The sequence below is a fragment of the Sturnira hondurensis genome, unplaced genomic scaffold (assembly GCF_014824575.4).
Source record: "Sturnira hondurensis isolate 20B ecotype Veracruz unplaced genomic scaffold, ASM1482457v3 Scaffold0007401, whole genome shotgun sequence".
Taxonomy (NCBI): Eukaryota; Metazoa; Chordata; class Mammalia; order Chiroptera; family Phyllostomidae; genus Sturnira; species Sturnira hondurensis.
The window spans coordinates 1,793,787-1,799,786 of NW_028080032.1; the positions used below are offsets into that span (position 1 = coordinate 1,793,787).

General features: G+C 43.5%; 1 protein-coding gene across 2 annotated transcripts in view; it reads right to left on the bottom strand.

Annotated features, from left to right (window-relative positions):
- The window catches only part of SNAP25 (synaptosome associated protein 25), a 79,700-nt gene extending 74,779 nt beyond the window's left edge, over positions 1-4,921 (bottom strand). Inside the window, exon 1 of one of the 2 annotated variants that reach the window (XM_037051652.1) lies at positions 4,781-4,921. The gene's annotated coding sequence lies outside the window, so the exon portion shown is untranslated. The remainder of the gene's footprint in view (positions 1-4,780) is intronic. The other variant, XM_037051651.1, reaches the window with a different exon arrangement.
- Positions 4,922-6,000: the final 1,079 nt, after the last annotated feature.

Below are 6,000 nucleotides of genomic sequence, written 5' to 3' on the forward strand. Positions count from 1 at the left end.
TTTGAGGTCCTTGTGAAAAAATTATGTAGAAATGAGAGGCTACAATCATTATAGCAATAATTAAAGAGTTCATAGTGTAGCTGGAGTTCTCGGGAAGTTCCTCTTAAGTCTCTTTACTCCTATAAGACTGATTTCTAAGGAACTCTTTCTCCACTCATGTCCTCCTTCTTCATTGCTATGTCATATCTCTTTCCTCCCTCTTAATTGGTATTTGGAAAGCCCTCTGCACTCAGTACAATACATACCAGTAGGACCTCCTCCTATAGCATCAAATGGCACCACCTCCAGATTTCCCCCAGGGAGTTAGCTTGAAAATAAAAATGTTAGCCCAAGGATGTTTCTTCTGCCAGTGTTTTGGTAAAGAACAGATGAGAATAGTCCCTTGATACTTCAGAGCCAGAACTGAAATAGCAACAAGATTTATGCCTGCAATTGCCTTTTCTTCCTCCACACGAAGCCACTGACTAGTTCGGTTCAACAGTTCCTTTAGCATTTGAATTTTGAAGCTCTGTTGTGAGAGTAAAAGATGAAAACGGAAGTGGGTATAGTTCAGAACTCAAGCTAGCCCTAAAGTGAAGGTAATCAACAAAAGTCAGCAAGGGTGGTAGGGAAAGAAATAAAATATAATGCCCATTTCACTTCAGTCTTCCAAAATTTTACTATTTTTTTTTTCAGTTTTAGCCACCTGGGGCTGGTTCTATGTATCATGTTGCCTGAAACATGCACAGAAAAACTGGCATATTTTTAATTCATCCAGTTGGTGTATCTGACAATGTAGAACACTCAGAAGGTGCAAGAGAGTGTTATGCATAATTATTATTCAAGTGTACCTTCTGGACACCTCTCATCACCAAATTCCTGACCTGCTTTTCAATCTCTCTAATAGGTGCTCATCTTGAATGATTTGTTTTAGTTAGTAATGAAAAACTCTAAACTTACAATTAACTTCTGGGTAGGACTTAAAAATATATCTGTATCCTGAAGAGTGATCCTAAAGGATGCTTAAATGAAGATCAATTCTTTTTTGAAATTAATCATACTTTACAATACTGATCACCTCCCTCTATTTCTCAAAGAATGCAAATTTCATCCACTCTGTCAATAGCAATTCCTAGATATTAAAAAGGACCTACATCAGCCTCTGCTCAGAAATCCACTTTCGAGAATAAAGTACCAAGTCTTCAGTTTGGTATTTGAGGCCTTCAACAGAAGGCTCCAACTCCTCATTCCAGCACATTCCTCTACACTACCTTCACATTCCACCCAAATGGGTAGGTATGTTTAGGGTTTACTAACCATAATTTGGGCTTGCTTAACTTTAGTGGTGCCTATGCTATAACTTTTACTTGGCAGACCTCCCCCTTCCCTCTAACCTCCACAAGCCAGCTCAAGTCCTGCATCCTCTCAAATCATGGGAGTCTACTCTCCTCAGAATTTCTATTCCTTAGTTTTGGTCACACTCACTTGGCATATAATTATATAGTCCCTCATGATTTCTCTTCCACTGTTTTAATGCATTTAATTCCGGTATTATTTATTAATTTTTATTATTTATTGTTTCATTAATATTACTAGGGCTAAATGTATTGAGGTCAAAGACCACATAAACATGAGACTGTGTCCTCCAGGGGGTTCATGTTTGTATCTGGTGCTCACTGCCTGATCAATATCTTCCTATCGGGTAGGTCCCTGCTGACAAGGGATGACACTGCAGAAACATATCTAGCACTGAGGCTGTAAACATCCATTTCCTTATCTTTATAGCATTGAAAAGCAACTTCATACTGTGGGAAAAATATTCACAGTACGTCATCTAAAAAGCAGATTTATCCATTTTATCCTTCATGTCTCCTCTCTCAACTTATTTCTTAAATTATCTCTCATTTCTACTCATCACCAAAACCTATGTGTTCTGTCAAAGGCTAGTTGCTATAGGAAGAAGTGCTGCTGGCAGAGACATCAATCTCCTGGGTGATAACCAACACTTCAGGGTTAACTCCCAGAGCTTAGGAATGTCTTAAGACAAGCTAATTAAGGAACAGTTTGTATTGTGTTTGTGCATGTGTAGTTGTCCATGTTTAACAACGCAAAAATAAAATTGTGAATTCTTGAGAGATTTTTACTATGGAGAGGTTAAGGAGATGATTGCTTTGTATTCTGAATGCCAAGGTGGTAATGCAGAAAATGCCAATGAGCAAGCAGGCAGGTACAATCGGAAGATATGTATGAATGTTTCCTGGCTCATCCCTAAGTCCATCTGCCCCTGCCTCTTTTCTATGTATTGCTTTGAATTTTTAAAATCTAAAACTTAAAACAGGAAATCTCTCGATTTTCCCCCTGAAGCTTTTCAATAATGTAAGTGTTAAATTCATGCTTCAGTTATGTTTTTCTTTAATTTCTCAGTAAGCTATTCTAGAATTAGCTCCATAATTGTGCACATCGCCACTTCCTCCCAGATCTCTGCCCTTTGCCAGCTTCACTGCAGTCTTCTACCTCCGCACCACCCCCACCCCAGTCCTCCACTAGAAAACAAACCCAGCAGAAATTACTAATGTCCAAGCACGTAATTCCGGTAGCGCTAGGATTTTTCATTTGACGCAACTACGCAGAGAGCTGTCTGGACATGCAGCATAAAGTCAAAGCCTTTTGATAACTCCTAGCCATTTTTCTCCCATCCTCCCATCGCTAAAATACAGTTGTTTATTTTATCTGCATATTGAAGAGTTATAAAACTATCCCATGTAGTTAAATACTGTTGAATAATAATTTTACATCCATGTACAATAACAAATTAATATATATTTACATAGTACTACATGATTATCCATAAAAATAAAAAACTAGGAAACAAATAGCTGAGAAAAAGCACTTTTTGTATGTGGGCAGGGAATTTTGGCATCTGTAGTACATAGATGATTGGAGTTATAGCTAACTAAACACAATCCAAGACCTTATTTTGAGGCTTTTCAGAGGATCTCGTGGTAGCATTTTTTTAATGCGTCGTATGTACCCTTACATAATACACTGTTACTCTTATTTAACAACTACTCAGTCCAATTTTGCTCCTGGTCTTTTAATGCAGATTTTTTTCTATAGCAAACAGCTGGAAATACCCCTCTGATAATTTGTGTTCACTCAGAGGCTCCAAGCCTCAGAGTAAAAAATGGTTAAAGTACTTATCATCACCTCAGCAAAATCCCGCAGTGCTGTAACAGAAATTGCAATAGATCTTTAGGTCAGAGTCCAATTTCAGTCTAATCCCATGGTCATTTCACCACATAACCCTGAAGGACACAGCTGGATTCTCCCAAGGAAAGCCAGTCTTAATGTTGTCACAATCAGAAGCTATCACCGGAGATAACTAATGTCCATGGTAAACACTTTCACTCACTCTGAAACCAAGTATATATTTAACCTTTTTAGCCAAAGAGGTTAACTCTATACTCTAAAGGACTTGTAATATTTCTTAGAGATATATTTTTTTGGCTGCGTGATTGGCTTCATGTCTAAGTATAAGGATGGGGGAGAAGGAAGAGGAAGAGGGGTTCATTCTTAAAGTTGATTCTGCTTAGTTCAACTAGCCCTGTATTGTTACCAAATAGAAATATATATATGGAGATATATATCTCTCCCATAAACGTCGTGCTGGCATCTTCCTATATACTTCATTCATAACCACTCAGGATTTACAGACAGATCTACTCTTTGATAAAAACAAAACAAACAAAACCCTTGATATATAACTGAAGGGTAAGAGAAGAAATTGTTTTTAAAGTGTGTTTATTTCCTATCTAAAAGTGGGGGAAGAGGGCAACACATAAAATTTCTTCCCCAGGAGCTGAGGGGATGAGAGCAGATAATTGCCTGCAAAGTAGTCCCTGCGGGCAGGATTTATTTTTCCTTTCCTATCTTTTTAACCTACTATGTCTGCTTCATTAGGGGTCTCTGTAAGACTCGGGTCTCAGAGAGGCAATTTGGCCTGCAGCCCTGGAACATCTAGCCCTGGCCAAGCGTCTCTGCCGCAGATGCAACACAGCGGCCGGACCACTGTCCGCGGTGCTGAAAGGTCGAGGGCGCCAGCGCCGTCCCTCGCTATTGCTGTCCAGGGTGCTGAGTGCGGTCGCCGCAGTCCCCAAGGCGAGCCCACCCTGGCCAGCTCTCCCCAGAGCCCTCCCACTCAGCACGACCCGCCCGCCTCCCGCCAGCCCTCAGTGGACGAGGAGCAGTGGGCATTAATCAAGTCCATGGGTCATGGAAGCTGCTGTCGCTGCTGCAGCTCAGCCTGCCCGCGGCGGGAACTCCCGCTTCTCTGTTCGCCTCTCCAGCGCCCACACCCTGCCTTCCCCCAGTTCTTCCCTGGGTAATAGCGCTCTAACGTCAACAGTCAAAATGACAGGGTCAGAACGACAGGGTTTGTTTATTTTGATCTACTGAGAAAAAAGAGCAGCCTAAGCATCTGTGAAGACTGCATCGCAAAATGGAAGAGAGGATCCCACTACTGTTTCAAAAGAGTAAGTTATCAATTCAGTATGTATCCTTGCGTTTCCTCCCAATCGCTGCATCTGCAGCGTCCCCATTCATCCTTCCCCAAGCAGCTCACCTCGAAAACACTTTATAAAGCCCTAGGCGGGAGTCCAGCCAACGCGCACACACGGAATACCGCACCCTAGGTGCACCAATATTTGTATTTGCCCAAGTTCACTCGGTGTGCCCAGCTGTGCTCCCCTCTGGATATGCTGCGGTCCAGCCAGCTCCACGACCTGGGGAGCCGGCTCCTTACCTTGACTTCTCCAGAGAGTGGTGTTCGTCCGGCCCCTGCAGGTTGCAAGTGTGGAGGAGCCGCCGAGCAGGCAGGGAAGGAAAGACAGCGCCTGACCTCGCGGAGGTTTCGTCTTCAATGCAACCTGAGCTCGGCCCTCATCAAAGATGGCCGTCCCTTTTGACGTCAGCAGCTTTTAATAGCCGCCTCCGGGAGGGGCGGGGGGAGTGTGTTAGGGGGAGGGCGGGGTAAGCTCGGAGGGAGGGGAGAGGCCGCGGGTGGGAGGAGAGGAGCCGCGAGGTGCGGGGTGCTTGACTCAGCTCTCTGTACGCTTTGCTGCAAACCTCTGTATTTTAGTCTTTTGTAAACACCGGAACGGGCAATTGTTATAACTCCATTTTAACACCCAGTCTCGGACAAACACTTTTAACTCGCGACTGGTTTTCTGATATTGTTTTTAATATGTGTTATGCGTGTATGTGCATGTGTGTATATGTGATATGTATATGACATGTTTGCGATTATATATTTTTAAAATTTCCCCTGGTGAGTTGACTCTTTGGTTGAATCATAGCGTGGGGGGGGGGGCGGCTAGGTAGAGGAGGAGTAGAAGACGGAGGTTGGGGGTGCACTGATTTCAACTACAATTTCTTTTTTTCTAAAGAAAAGGGCCTGAAGGGGCATCCCTGTCAAACCTCACCAGCTCCATATATGGACAAGCTACGTGGGATGCTATTTTTATGAGTAATTTCTTCCTTTTATCAAAGCAGCGTTGACGGCTTGGAGTTGGCATTAACGTGGTCAGTGGAGAGAGGGACTCGCACTCGTTATTTTAACGGACGTCAGAGCAGAATCGCTGAGCGAAGTCCGTGGGAGGGGGAGGGAAGGGCAGTTAACCCAAACAGCGTGGGTTTGCTTGAGTTCAGGGCTTAAGAGTTGAGACTTGTTTGCTGAAGGCAAAATAGATGACGCTGTTTTCCGGTGGATTTGCAATCAGAGCCTGGGTTCTGAGTTTCTTATGACTAGTCCACAGGGGCGCGTACCTGCCTCATGAAACCGTCCAGACCTCCGGGGTGGGGGGAAGCAGAGGGCTGCACGTTCTGGGTCTCTGGGAAGCTACGAAATTCTGGTGGTTCCTTCCTTGGTAAACGTGGGTACTAGTTGCTGGCTTGGGAGCCCTCTGATGCTCAAAACAGGGCGAGGGCAAGAAAGCCTACCTGTGTGGTCATATCCAGATTAGG